At 43.8% G+C, this 15,167-nt stretch overlaps 1 protein-coding gene across 2 annotated transcripts in view; it reads left to right on the top strand.

The window, feature by feature from the left end:
* Positions 1-15,167, top strand: part of LOC126469879 (uncharacterized) — a 406,588-nt gene that overhangs the window by 74,329 nt on the left and 317,092 nt on the right. The window contains exon 1 of one of the 2 annotated variants that reach the window (XM_050097205.1): positions 2,153-2,282. The exons of the other annotated variant lie outside the window; for it this stretch is intronic. The gene's annotated coding sequence lies outside the window, so the exon portion shown is untranslated. Of the gene's footprint in view, positions 1-2,152; positions 2,283-15,167 lie in introns of those variants that run through there. 2 annotated transcript variants of the gene reach the window in all.

Here is a 15,167-nt window from a genome sequence, read left to right as displayed (position 1 = left end):
GGTCGTAACACGTCTGAAATGTAGCGTTCACTGTTCAAAGTGCCGTCAATGCGAACAAGAGGTGACCGAGACGTGTATCTACTGGCACCCCATACCATCACGCCGGGGGATACGCCAGTATGGCGATGACGAATACACGCTTCCAATGTGCGTTCACCGCGTTATCGCCAAACACGGATGCGACCATCATTATGATGTAAACAGAACCTGGAGTCATCAGAAAAAATGACGTTTTGCCATTCGTGCACCTAGGTTCGTCGTTGAGTAAACCATCGCAGGCGCTCCTGTCTGTGATGCAGCGTCAAGGGTAACCGCAACTACGGTCTCCGAGCTAATAGTTCATGCTGCTGCAAACGTCATCGAACTGTTCGTGCAGATGGTTGATGTCTTGCAAACGTCCCCATGTGTTGACTCAGGGATCGAGACGTGGCTGCACAATCCGTTACAGCCATGCGGATAAAATGCCTATCATCTCGACTGCTAGTGATACGAGGCCGTTGGGATCCAGCACGGCGTTCCGTATTACCCTCCTGAAACCACCGATTCCATATTCTGCTAACAGTCATTGGATCTCGACCACCGCGAGCAGCAATGTCGCGATACGATAAACCGCAATCGCGATCGGCTACAATCCGACTTTTATCAAAGTCGGAAACGTGATGGTACGTATTTCTCCTCCTTACACGTGGCAGCACAACAACGTTTCGCCAGGCAACGCCGGTCGACTGCTGTTTGTGTATGAGAAATCGGTTGGAAACTTTCCTCATGTCAGCACGTTGTAGGTGTCGCCACCGGCGCCAACCTCATGTGAATGCTCTAAAAAGCTAATCATTTGCATATCACAGCATCTTTTTCCTGTCGGTTAAATTTCGCGTCTGTAGCAGGTCATCTTCGTGGTGTAGCAATTTTAGTGGCCAGTAGTATATGATAGTCTCATAAGAAAACTATCAATATTTTACTGAGCCATAAAGTTCTTTTCATATGAGGGACATGTCCTGCTGTAACAGGGAAAAGAAGCGAACCAGCTGAAAAATTCTCCTATTGGAGCACAAAACAGGCTAATATGCTCCTGTTTAAATTCAAAGACTATGACTGAAAAGTGGAGTACCAGCTGTCTCATCCTACCTTCCTCAGCACCTCTAAAAATTTCACCAAAAATTTTGGTATGTGAACATATTAGCGTCTTTTACGTTGATTGAGATGGAAACGGTGGCAGTGGGTAAGAGACGGAAAAGTAAATAGACAGCGGCTGTGGTATAGAAAAAGCTGAAGGAGAAAATGGTAGTGTGATGGAAAGAGGGGGTCACAGTGGCAATGGAATATAGCTGACAGTGACAGAACAGTCATTGGAAAAGAGTGAGGGATACAGTGCACTGGGAGAGGAATAAAGTCAAGGAGAAAGTGGAAGTGGGTGAGAGTGAGTGATACTAAGAGACAGAGTGAACGACAGTGACATTGAGGAAGAGAGAGATAGTGACATTGAGAAAAGAGACAACAGCTGTGGGAGGAAATGAATGCGATAGCACCAGTCAGGGAGAGCAAGAGGGGGACAGAGGAGACAGCAATAGCTGGACAGAAAGAAGGAGACAGTGGCTGTGAGACTGGAGACACAGATAGAGAGAGAGGCAGAGAAATAATGCCAGTGAGTTGGGTTGAATGAGTGAGTGAGAGTATGCAAGTGGAAGTGGATGGACATGAGTGACTAGTGGGCGTGAATGAGTTGCCGTGAGTGGTGAGAGGTGAGTTGCATGTTGAAAAGAGCGCGAATATGTTCGCATGCCAAAATTTCTGGCAACATTTTCAGAGGTGCGGTGGAAGATAAAATGAGGCAGCTGGTACCCCAGTTTTCAGTCAGTCTTTTAAAGCAGGAGCATATTAACCTTTTTGTGCTCAGATAGGAGAATTTTTCCGCTGATTTGTATATGTATGTTAATCAGATTTCTGTTCAATGTCGTGTAATAATAGAGGCGCTACCGGCTTAAGTGGTCCGTCCCCAACGTTAGGTAAGGCTATAGTGTGGAAATAGTGAACGCCTCTTGTTGTTTAGTATCGGTATTATTCGCGGAGCGGCTTTGTGTCTGAGCAGGCGTGGGCGCCTCGTGCAGCAACCGAGTTCCGCCCCCACCAGGGAAGCGATTTTGCGTCACGTCCTCTGTCAGCGTCCCAAGGGCGACGGAAAAGCTCAAACTTGTGATCGCCGCAGGTGCGTCAGCAGTTGCACCGCTCGCCTTGCCGGCTTCGCTGACAGTTTCCTGACTCCACTCACAAGCGCAGTCCTGCAGGTAAGCTGTAATCTTCCTCTGGTGTTAATATGCTAGTCCATTTCGCTAGCACAGATCGGATTGCTCTCGTTCATTTCGCATCAGTAATATCATTCACATCTATGGATCTGAAGTGGTGAACTTTAACAGAGCGGAGTATAGAGCTGGAAAAGTGTACGTCACTCGGGATCTGTTACGCATGGGAGTCCGCAGAAATTTGCTCAAGTGGGGACAAGATTCTGAAACTGCCATTTTATTTATAAGTGATTTCGGGAGTTTGAGAACGTGTTGGCCCTAAGAGCTTAATTTGACAGGAAGTACGTAAAACGTGAATCTCAAACACGTATATTTTTAAGATAAGATTACTTCGATACCGAACAGATAAGCTATTTCATTAGTAGATACTAACTACACCTCTCGACATTATTAATACGAATATGGACGTCATCTTTTTTATTTAAAAATCTGAAATTACCTATCCAGTGGTTCCAACGAGTTATGAAATAAAAGATAGAAAATATTCCGAAAATATATTTCTATCAAAATATGTCAGTACTGTTAGGCTAATACTGAAAAGTAACAGTCTGAAACAGAAAACAGTATCAGATCCACTGACCAACTCCTGTTGGATATCAACAAAAACAACCGTTAAGAAATGCACTGCTTAATACTCCTCAATGTGTTGAAACATGAAATAAACTTATAAAAAGTGACTATTCAGTTTCACATCTGATGGTGTTATTGCACCGTCATCGTGACTTGTATTTTTTTTATTTCTGACTTGCAAAACAAAACTGTGTTTTGAAAACTACATTTTTTGAAATGTTTGGGTAAAGTGTAACGTGTAACCCAGGGCCAGCATTCGACGAGATGAATACGATAAATCTTCTAAAACAACTCTCACACTGGCCAGTACAACCGTCTGTCAGTAGCCTAGGACTCAGCCAAGATAGTCCTCGCTCCCTAGTTTGGCACATTATTGTTCAGTTATGCCAACTGGACTTCGCTATTCGTAACTCTATGACTGCATTTTGCACTGTGTTAAAAAGACTGGGGTCTCTGTTTCGACAATGTTATGTTATGGGTTTGCCTCAGTCATGACCACAAAACAGCGCCAAGAAAATGGCATCATTTACCCTGAACAGCCGTACAACCAAACAAGCCCAAATTATGTAGTGCTTGCGCCCAATGTTTCACAGTCAGTCATTTGCTAGGGAAGGGGGGGGGGGGGGGGCGGGGTCAGAATTAAGTCTGTAACTCAGATTTCGGACCCCCCTTGCGGATGCCTATCCTGTTCTTCTGCCTCTGACAGATATTTTCTACGGCGTGAGTCATCCGAGCAAGGCTCCTTAGCCACCCAACTTTTTTATCACGTTTCTGTAGGGTTCTTATTGCAAAACACTGAGAAAGAATTTTAACGAGTTTCATAGTCATGATTAAAAGTCGTTCTCACACAGAATAAAGTGCACGGGTTGACTTCCGCATATAATAGTCCTTCCTCGCTCCCATTTTACGTCAGTAACCGAAATGGAAGACACGAGGGGATGTGATCAGTAGAGCCTGGATTTGAATGACAGGGAAAACAGCGAACTATGCAAGCATTTATGTAACTTATATAAATAACTTAAATAACTTATATAAATATGTAACTTATACAAATATGGCCAAAAACTTATGTAAATATGGCCTTAAAAATAAAAACATTAATTTATAATTTATTTAAAAACATTCTTGTTGGTTATTTATATACCCTGTGGTACATAATTTATTTCTGAACAAATTGTGTGTATATTACTTACTTTTTGCAGTATTTGAAACTAAACAGCATTTAGTTTTTAGATGTCTATATGAGTCTGAAAAAACAAAGTGTAGTGAAAACAATAACACATATCCAAAAAATAAAGCCACATTTTTACTACTGCACACAGCTCGTTTCAAGTATTCCAAATTAACTAACATGTCCTATCAATCTTCAACTTCTGCAGAGTTGTTGCATTGGATCACAAGCTACATTTTCAGGATTCCCGTTTTCAAAGATCTACGGTTGCTGCTGAGGGTAGTTTTGTACCTGGAAAAATCCCTCTCTATATCATAGGACGGCACAGGAGCGCTTTTGAAGGCGGCGAGGTCATTGCATGCCCTGTTTGATTCATTCTACATCTACACCTACTTGAACACTCTGCAAATCACATTTAACTGCCTGGCAGAGGGTTCATCAAATCATCTTCACAATTCTCTATTATTTGAATCTCGTGTAGCGCGCAGAAAAAACGAACACCTATAATTTCCGTGCGAGCTCTGATTTCCCTTATTTTATAATGGTGATCGTATCTCCCTACGTAGGTCGGCGTCAACAATACATTCTCTCATTCGGAGGAGAAAGTTGGTGACTGAAATTTCGCGAGCAGATTCCGCCGCAACGAAAAACGCCTTTGTTTTCATGATTTCCACCCCAAATCGTGTATCGTTTCAGTGACACTATCTCCCCTATTTCGCGATGATACAAAACGTGCTGCCCTTCTTTGAACTTTCTTGATGTACTCTGTCAATCCTATCTGGTAGAGATCCCACACCACGCAGCAGTATTCGAAAAAGGACGACAAGCGTAGTGTAGGCAGCCTACTTGGTAGATCTGTTACATTTTCTTAGTATCTCATCCGCAGCTCGTGGTATCCCGTTCGCGTTCTCGCTTCTTGAGCACGGCGTCCCGAGTTCGATTCCCGGCGGGGTCAGGGATTTTCGTCTCCCTCGAGATAACTGCGTGTTTGTGTTGATTTCATCTCATCATTCATGAAAGTGGCGAAATAGGACTGAGCAAAGTTTTGGGAATTTGTACGGACGCTGATAACCACGCAGTTGAGTGCCACACAAACTAAACATCACCATCTAAGTGTCCTGCTAATAAAAGTCAGTCTTTGGTTAGCCTTCCCCAAAGCATTTTCTATGTGTTTTTTTCAGTTTAAGTTGTTCGAAATTGTAATTGCTAGGTATTTATTTGAATTTTTTTTAGATTGACTGATTTATAGTGTACCCGAAGTTTAACGGATTCCTTTTAGCGCTCATGTGGATGATCTGACTCTTTTCGTTATTTAGGATCAATTGCCGAATTTCGCACCCTACAGATACCTTTACTAAATCGTTTTGCAATTTATTAATCTTCTGATGACTTTACTAGTCGATAAACGACAGCGTCATCTCCAAACAACCTAAGACGGCTGCTCATATTGTCTCCCAAATCGTTTATATAGATGAGGAACATCAAAGGGCCTATAACACTACCTTGCGGAACGCCAGAAATCACCGCGCGACTGCTACGGTCGCAGGTTCGAATCCTGCCTCGGGCGTGGATGTGTGTGATGTCCTTAGGTTAGTTAGGTTTAAGTAGTTCTAAGTTCTAGGGGACTGATGACCTCAGATTTTAAGTCCCATAGTGCTCAGAGCCATTTGAACCATTTTAAGGGGAAGGGGCAATGAAAGCGCTTGTCCCTTAAATTTCTGCACACGCAGCGAAACTTTCTAATAGATTTTCCTCCCATTGGAAATTAATTTGTCCACATCAGGGTAATGCGATCGCACCTCTTCTGCAACTCTGTGCAAGACAGGAGCAAGGAAAGTGACGTACACTATACAGGGAAAGAGAATCTGAAATCCTTTGGCTGCTTTAGCCATGTATAAAGCTCCATATACCACTAACAGCAAAACGATGTCTCTGTTCACACCATCCGGCCGCAGTAGCTTCATATAGTTTCCAATCAAAATGGCAGCTGTCGAGCTGTTTACTCCTTCGAGGGCTTCCCGCTTTAAGAACAACATTTCTCCAGGCCCGTCAACTTTTAGTACACCAACAACAACGTTTGCAACGTAGTTTCCACCCACCTCGGTGGTCTCGTCCATGGACTTACGTCAGCAACACTAATTCCTATTTTTTTGAGCACCTCCTCGTAGCACCCAATGTAGATTCATCTGGAACTGAATGTTTTGTGCACTTCTCCAATAACTGTCTGAAACGTGAATTCTTTGGCTTTTCCAGTGGGATCATACCACACAAGTGCTTGAAGAATTTTTGCACGATTGAGGATGGATCTGTCTGCGTTTGTCTGCTATCATTTTCAGCACTTATCTTCACTCAGCTGCTCAGATTGATCGTATTACAGTGTTCTACCAAAACGCTTTTCTGCACTAACTTTAATTTTACACAGTTTACTAACAACATTTCCCCGTCAGTGCTGAAGGACTTCTCTCCAAAATCACGAGTAAAACCTCGCAACTTCATGGCGTTGGAGTACATTACTTTCGGCATGTTGAACCACACTGAATCTGTATTCAAACTGAACAGTGTGACCACGTGTGCAATGTTTATTACTTCGGAATCCGCCTTTCTTGTCTTCGAGAGCGTTTTGTCGACCGCGCGCAACCATGTCTTATGTAAGCGAACCGACTATTGAGTTACGCTACTTGTCTACTATAGTCCTTCTGTTACGCTGCTTGTCTGTTATAGTCCTGATAAATAATGCTTTTTAGTAACTGTTGTGTTTCTTTGTGACAATATCACACGAAACATTGTCATGAGCAACATTTTCATCTTCTTGTTCTTTATCCTTAAACTTACGAGTAATATATGCATTTTTGACAAAAGTTGGCCGAAATGTGACCTATTAATAAAATGGTGTAAATATGACTTTAAAAACCACAGCAAAAATACATTTTTCTACTACAATACCTGGATTCGTGCACAAATTGTTGTAGAATGCACCTTAAGGGGAAAAAATTGACTTCTCATTAAGATCCGGGCCCTAATGATGGTTGGTATGAAAGGTGCACCACACAGTTTGAGAAAGGCTTTATGAGAAATTTTAGTAAGTACTGACAACCTCAGTTAAGGGCGTAGAGCAATTCGCTTAGTTATGGGCGCAGAGCAATTCGCTTTGTCTGCAACTCTGGTACCTATTGCCATTCTTCTCTGAATTTTTTCCTGCGAACCACATGCGATCATTCCCTCACATTCTGGAACTCGTTACTGAGGTACTAAATGTCGAGATTACACAACTGCACTAGACTTTTCTTCCGAGAAGAAATAGTACGCTACATACTACCAGTAAACGCTCTGCAATGGAAGTGTGTTATGGCAGTTGCAGAAACAAGCGTGTCGTATTTATGTCTGTACTTTAACAGAGCGCCATAAATTTAGTTGAGATAAATGTACATCGTGTTTGTGTCGTATTATTTCTCTTTCAAACAGACAGAAACATCTGCCTTTTCTATCATGTGTGCAATTATTCTACCTCTAATTGTCTCGTAGATCGACATACGTACTCTGAAAAGTGAAGTAAACACCAGGCATCATGTCACGGATTGCGCGGCCTCTCCCGCCGGAGGTTCGCGTCCTCCCTCGGATTGGATTGTTTGGGGGAAGAGACCAAACTGCGAGGTCATCGGTCTCATCGGATTAGGGAAGGATGGGGAAGGACGTCGGCCGTGCCCTTTCAAAGGAACCATCCCAGCATTTGCCTGGAGCGATTTAGGTAAATCACGGAAAACCTTAATCAGGATGTCCGGACGCGGGATTGAACCGTCGTTCTCCCGAATGCGAGTCCAGTGTGATAACCACTGCGCCACCTCGCTCGGTGTCGTCCTCCCTCGGGCTTAGGTGTGTGTGTTGTTCTTAGGATAAGTTAGTTTAAAGTTAGTTTAAGTAGTGTGTAAGTTAAGGGACCGATGACCTCAGCAGTTTGGTCCCTTAAGAATTCACACACATTTCAACACCAATGTTATGATAGATACCACTTGAGAAGATATGCTGTATTAAATTTTTCTCTGACATTCTGATGATCGACCATGCCCGAAACGGGTAGTAAAAAAAGTATTAAGAACTCTTTTTATTGACGGCATAAGATGATGGTAGGGACGTGCTCAGTTAGCCACTGGTAGCACATGCTAGGGCTTTTTCTCGTTTCAATTACGCACGGAGCGCGGGAGAATGACTGTTTAAGTACTTAAGTGCACTCTGTAATTAGTCCACTGGAGAAAATGTAGCGCCCCGAACAATAGCTCTAGTTTCTTCAATTAACACTGGCTCCTGAAACTTTATAAGTAGCCGTCTATCGTCAAAAATCTGTCTATTAAAGTTTTCTTCATTTTCGTGGCGTTCTCCCACGGGTAAAACAAACCCGCCTTTGTTTGCGTAAGTTCAATATCGCCTGTTAATCCTGCATCCTATAGGCCCACATACTTGGCGCTATATTCTGAGAAGTGAGTCCGCAGCTCGTGGTCTAGTGGCTTGCGTTGATGCCTGTGAATCACGGGGTCCCGGGTTCGATACCCAGCCAGGTTGGGGATTTTCTCAGCCAGCGGACTGGGTGTTTGTGTTGTCCATATCATCATCATTCGTGACAGTGGCTAGATTGGACTGTGAAAAAAATTGGACTGCGTCAAAATTGAGACTTTGAAATGGCGCTGATGACAGCGCAGTTCAGCGCCCCACAAACCAAACATCTAAGAAGTGATTTGTAGCAGCCCCGTTTGTAGACCGACTGTTTTCCCAGTATCTCACTAATGTGCCGAAGTCTGCCACCTGACTTATCTACAACTGAGCCTATGTACTTATTACATTTCATATCCCTACAGATTGTTACAGCCAGGTATTTGTACGAGTTGGCTGATTTCAGTGGGGCTCATTGATATTGCGCTCTTAGCGTACTACATTTTTGCTTTTGATGAAGTGCATTGCTGTCTATTTATAAACATTTAAAACAAGTTGCATATTTTTGCACCTCTTTAAAATCGTGTCAAAATATGACTGGTTATTTTGTGCTTTACTCCGAACTGAAGGACAGAAGTACAGATCATTGAAAGGAACCATATGACCCTTTACTGTACTGGAAAGGAACATTAGAAGGTATGGCCCTCACTTTTTTCCTCTGGTCCTTCTATTAGGTCACAGCAGTGCAGCCACTTGAAGATATGATTTTTCTAGCAATTATCTTCAGTACCACGATGCTGCCTAAGGCTGTAGCGAAACAAGATACAAGAGAGGATAACCTTTCGTAAGCCATCTAAACGTTGAATTTTCGAAACACTATGGCACGGATTGACGATATGAACCACAGTGACCTTTTCTGTGTACTGGACTGCAAATGTAAGATGAACATATACTCTAATGTATGATCATGCAAGAGCATCTTCATTAAGTTGCTATGTTCAAGCACCGGTTTTACACGTATTCAAAGAATAAACTTTTTGCTATAATTTCTTTTCAGTGGCTCTCGTACGTTACCTGTAGATAACTGATTTGCAGTATGGCGCTCCATCTTGATGGTTTCACTCTATTGTGTGGTTAATGTAGAATATCTCTTGCTTCAGGAATAGTGTAACAACCTGCAGCTTAAAACAGCACACACATACATTCACTTCCAGTAATTTACTCAACATCTCATTAGCTTTCTGTCAAAATACAGCAACTATCTTTCCCAGTATGTAATACCAATTACGATTCTAGCAACCTAGGAATATACGCAGGGAGCTCAGTAAGTAATACAACATATTATTTCCCTCACCCAATTTCGGTTGAAAAAATGCGAGATTTGCAGCGGGACATTGTGGAATATTCCCACATCAGCCTCTATAAATTTCATGGAGATCCAATAGGTGGCGGCGCTATACGTAGACTTCAAAATGACGCCTGTAACGGAGGTGCGTTACCAGCAGAGAGCTTTCTTGAGTTTCCTTTGGCGGAAATCGATAGCATCGCAGATATTCGCAGGCGCTTGCAGATTGTCTATGGAGACTGGCCGTCAACAAAAGCACGGTGAGTCGTCGGGTGAAGTGTCTGTCATCATCGCAAGGTCGCACATACCTGTCCGATCTCCCGCGTACCGGCCGGCTGCCCAAAGACGTGACTCCTGCAGTGTTGGAACGTGTGTACACTCTCATTCGAGGTGATCGACGGATCACAATAAAACACCTCTCTGCACAACTGGACGTCTCTGTTGGTAGTGCCGACACACTCGTCCACCAGTTGTGGTACTAAAAGGTGTGATCCCACTGAGTTCCTCGCCGCCTATAAAGAGTAATGAAGGACCATCTGTAAGGAACTGCTTGTGCGTTGCGACGCTGATCATACCCTACTGGCCATTAAAATTGCTACACCACGAAGATGACGTGCTACAGACGCGAAATTTAACCGACAGGAAGAAGATGCTGTGATATGCAAATGATTAGCTTTTCAGAGCATTCACACAAGGTTGGCGCCGGGGCGACACCTACAACGTGCTGACATGAGGAAAGTTTCCAACCGATTTCTCATTCACAAACAGCAGCTGACCTGCGTTGCCTGGTGAAACGCTGTTGTGATGCCTCGTGTAAGGAGGAGAAATGCGTACCATCACGTTTCCGACTTTCATAAAGGTCGGATTGTAGCCTATCGCGATTGCGGTTTATCGTATCGTGACATTGCTGCTCGCGTTGGTCGAGATCCAATGACTGCTAGCTGAATATGGAATCGGTAGGTTCAGGAGGGTAATACGGAACGCCGTACTGGATCCCAACGGCTTCGTATCACTAGCAGTCGAGATGACAGGCATCTTATCCGCATGGCTGTAACGGATCGTGCAGCCACGCCTCGATCCCTGAGTCAACAGATGGGGACGTTTGCAAGACAACAACCATCTGCGCGAACAGTTCGACGACGTTTGCAGCAGCATTGGCTGTCAGCTCGGAGACCGTGGCTGCGGTTACCCTTGACGCTGCATCACAGACAGGAGCGCCTGCGATGGTGTACTCAACGACGAACCTGGGTGCACGAATGGCAAAACATCATTTTTTCGGATGAATCCAGATCTGTTTACAGCATCATGGTGGTCTCACCCGTGTTTGGCGACATCGCGGTGAACGCACATTGGAAGCGTGTATTCGTCATCGCCATACTGGCGTATCACCTGGCGTGATGGTATGGCATGCCATTGGTTACACGTCTCGGTCAACTTTTGTTCGCTTTGACGACACTTTGAACAGTGGACGTTACATTTCAGATGTGTTACTGCCCGTGGCTCTACCCCTCATTCGATCCCTGCAAAACCCTACATTACAGCAGAATAACGCACGACCGCATGTTGCAGGTCCTGTACGGGCCTTTCTGGATACAGAAAATGTTCGATTGCTGCCCTGGCCAGCACATTCTCCAGATCTCTCACCAATTGAAAACGTCTGGTCAATGGTGGTCGAGCAACTGGCTCGTCACAATACGCCAGTCACTACTCTTGATGAACTGTGGTATCGTGTTGAAGCTGCATGGGCAGCTGTACCTGTACACACCATCCAAGCTCTGTTTGACTCAATGCCCAGGCGTATCAAGGCCGTTATTACAGCCAGAGGTGGTTGTTCTGGGTACTGATTTCTCAGGATCTATGCACCCAAATTGCGTGAAAATGTAATCACATGTTAGTTCTAGTATAATATATTTGTCCAATGAATACCCTTTCATCATCTGCATTTCTTCTTGGTGTAGAAATTTTAATGGCCAGTAGAGTATAATTTCTTGTCGAACGTCGTCACAGGCGATGAAACACTGGTTCATGACTTCGAACCGGGGACAAAACGGCAGGGTGTGGTGTCACACTACCTCTTCTCCGAAGAAACAGTTGAAAACCCCGCCCTCAACAGATAAAGTCATGGTGACGCCTTATGGGACCCTGAAGGCTTTATTCTGTTTCATGTCCTCCATCAGGCTAGGCGCAAATTGAGACGCGTATAGCGCGGTTGGCGCGACGCAGCGCAGCGCGCATTTTTGTAACTTCACAGGTTCAAACGGGACCGCGCAAATTGTGACGCGATGCTACTGGGACGCGACACGCGCCTGCGCCAGGGAGCGGTGTTGTGTTTGTGGCACAGTTTCTCGCGCCGCAGGTCGCGCCTGCCTCGCTAGCACCGTGAGAAATTTGAGCCGGGGAGCGGAAAAGTAGCCCGGCCATATGCGCACATCGGAACGGCGCGTATGGGCAGTGGTAGTATTGCCCATACGATAAATTTTGCCTTACTGTGCATACTAAATTTTATTGCCTTTGGGTAGTGTTCCGTTTTTCGCCATTTAAACGCTCCAGCTTTCTTCGTTAGTACATTACACTTTTCTGTTATTTATATCTGTATAGTTTTGTTTTGTTTTTCTTCTCTCAAGAAAAATGCATACTTCAGTAACTGATGAGCCATTGGCCGCTGGAATTGTATTATATGCCTCCGCGATGTCTTCAGATCGCGAGAATGGACAGAGGGTAGTGAATAAGGAAGCAAGGAATATTATAAAATCATTTTATTCGCGATCACACATTATGAGTTTGGCAAGCCGTAGGTGAGTAACCAGTATCTGAAATGTGTCTGTCATTCCGCCTGAAGGAACGCTCGTTATTATTTTAATACTGCCAGATTAAGAGAAGGAATAAAATCCTTTGGTAAGTTTCCATTCCAGTCGCTCAGTGTTAAAAATACGATGGGTTACGGGGATTCCACCAAAATTGCAACAGAACTGGTAATCTATTTTTGCGTGAGTTGTTAACCTTTTGTCATGCGAAGAAGCATCACCGTTGCCACATTTCTCTTGGTGACTGGTTTAATTGTACTTCCTTTGTCACAGTGTAATTTGCCAAACTCATCTCACAGCAGCTATTGCGACAGAATTCCGAAACGCAGTGCCTCATTAAACAATTAATTGGCAATCACAGAGCTAAAAAAAAAAGGGGGTTGAAATGGCTCTGAGCACTATGGGACTTAACTTCTGAGGTCATCAGGACCCTAGAACTTAGAACTACTTAAACCTGACTAACATAAGGACATCACATGCATCTATGCCCGAGGCAGGATTCGAACCTACGACCGCGCTCGGCCACTCCGGCCGACAACAGAGCTCAATAGTTTACGAAAAACCTCATAGTGTCGGTTTGCAGTAACATAAAAAAAGAAATTCCATGTTTATTTTCACACTAGGAAGCTCTTGTTTCGCTAGCAGTCACTGGATTGACATAAATAAAAAAGGGAGCATAGTACTGATATATCGCCATAGATAGGAAAAGAAAGTTCCGTGTGTGCTATCATTCGCCAAACTTTCGTTTCTATGTCTCGAGCGGTTTAGGAGATATGAGAGATGTTGCGAGTATTTCATTCTCGCGGGCGTGAGATCGGAAGTGAGCGCGCTACATGGGATCCATTTTCTCGAGATCGGAGGCAGATAGAGACGTCCTCCCAAGTCAAAAAAAAAAAAAAATTCAACATGTTAGCTAAATTTCACACTCAGCAATATATGGTGTAATACGCACCAAACGCAAAATCATAGCGACCCCTAATTTTCGTTGCAAAACTTTTTGAGTTTTGCGTAGTGTCTTACTAAAATGAGTACATCACAATAATAATGGTCATTGGCGAGATGATGGGCACTTCACCACGAAGCTGACATATAACGCTACAAGTAAGGCAAAAATCAAATATTTTCAGTGAATAGTTTCTGTAAAATCATTTGAGAAAGATTACAGGTTGCGCGCGCTTCGGTTCTGTCAGCGCAGAGCGTCGCCAGTCGGCGCGTGGGAAGTATGGTGTTGTTGTGTTCTTCAGTCCTGAGACTGGTTTGATGCAGCTCTCCATGCTACTCTATCCTGTGCAAGCTTCTTCATCTCCCAGTACTTACTGCAACCTACAACCTTCTGAATCTGCTTAGTGTATTCATCTCTTGGTCTCCCTCTACGATTTTTACCCTCCGCGCTGCCCTCCGATGCTAAATTTGTGATCCCTTGATGCCTCAGAACATGTCCTACCAACCGGTCCCTTCTTCTTGTCAAGATGTGCCACAAACTCCTCTTCTCCCCAATTCTATTTAAAACCTCCTCATTAGTTATGTGATCTACCCATCTAATCTTCAGCATTCTTCTGTAGCACCACAATTCGAACGCTTCTATTCTCTTCTTGTCCAAACTGTTTATCGTCCATGTTTCACTTCCATACATGGCTACACTCCATACAAATACTTTCAGAAATGACTTCCTGACACTTAAATCTATACTCGACGTTAACAAATTTCTCTTCTTCAGAAACGCTTTCCTTGCCATTGCCAGTCTACACTTTATATCCTCTCTACTTCGACCATCATCAGTTATTCTGCTCCCCAAATAGCAAAACTCCTTTACTACTTTAAGTGTCTCATTTTCTAATCTAATTCCCTCAGCATCACCCGACTTAATTCGACTACATTCCATTATCCTCGTTTTGCTTTTGTTGATGTTCATCTTATATCCTCCTTTCAAGACACTGTCCATTCCGTCCAACTGCTATTCCAAGTCCTTTGCTGTCTCTGACAGAATTACAATGTCATCGGCGAACCTCAAAGATTTTATTTCTTCTCCATGGATTTTAATACCTACTCCGAATTTTTCCTTCGTTTCCTTTACTGCTTGCTCAATATACGGATTGAATAGTATCGGGGAGGGGCTACAACCCTGTCTCACTCCCTTCCCAATCACTGCTTTCCTTTCATGCCCCTCGACTCTTATAACTGCCATCTGGTTTCTGTACAAATTGTAAATAGCCTTTCACTCCCTGTATTTTACCCCTGTCACCTTTAGAATTTGAAAGAGAGTATTCCAGTCAACATTGTCAAAAGCTTTCTCTAAGTCTACAAATGCTAGAAATGTAGGTTTGCCTTTCCTTAATCTATTGCCTCACGTGTTCCAACATTTCTACGGAATCCAAACTGATCTACCCCGAGGTAGGCTTCTACCTGTTTTTCCATTCGTCTGTAAAGAATTCGTGTTAGCATTTTGCAGCTGTGACTTATTTGGTGTACGCGTCGCAATATGCTCTGGACCAGCGCTAGTTGTGCGGAACGTGCGTGTCGCGCTGTAGTGTCGTGTCACGTCACACGTGCTGTACGCG

This window comes from Schistocerca serialis, chromosome 3 (genome assembly GCF_023864345.2).
Source record: "Schistocerca serialis cubense isolate TAMUIC-IGC-003099 chromosome 3, iqSchSeri2.2, whole genome shotgun sequence".
NCBI lineage: Eukaryota > Metazoa > Arthropoda > Insecta > Orthoptera > Acrididae > Schistocerca > Schistocerca serialis.
This window is presented reverse-complemented; position numbering and strand designations above follow the sequence as displayed.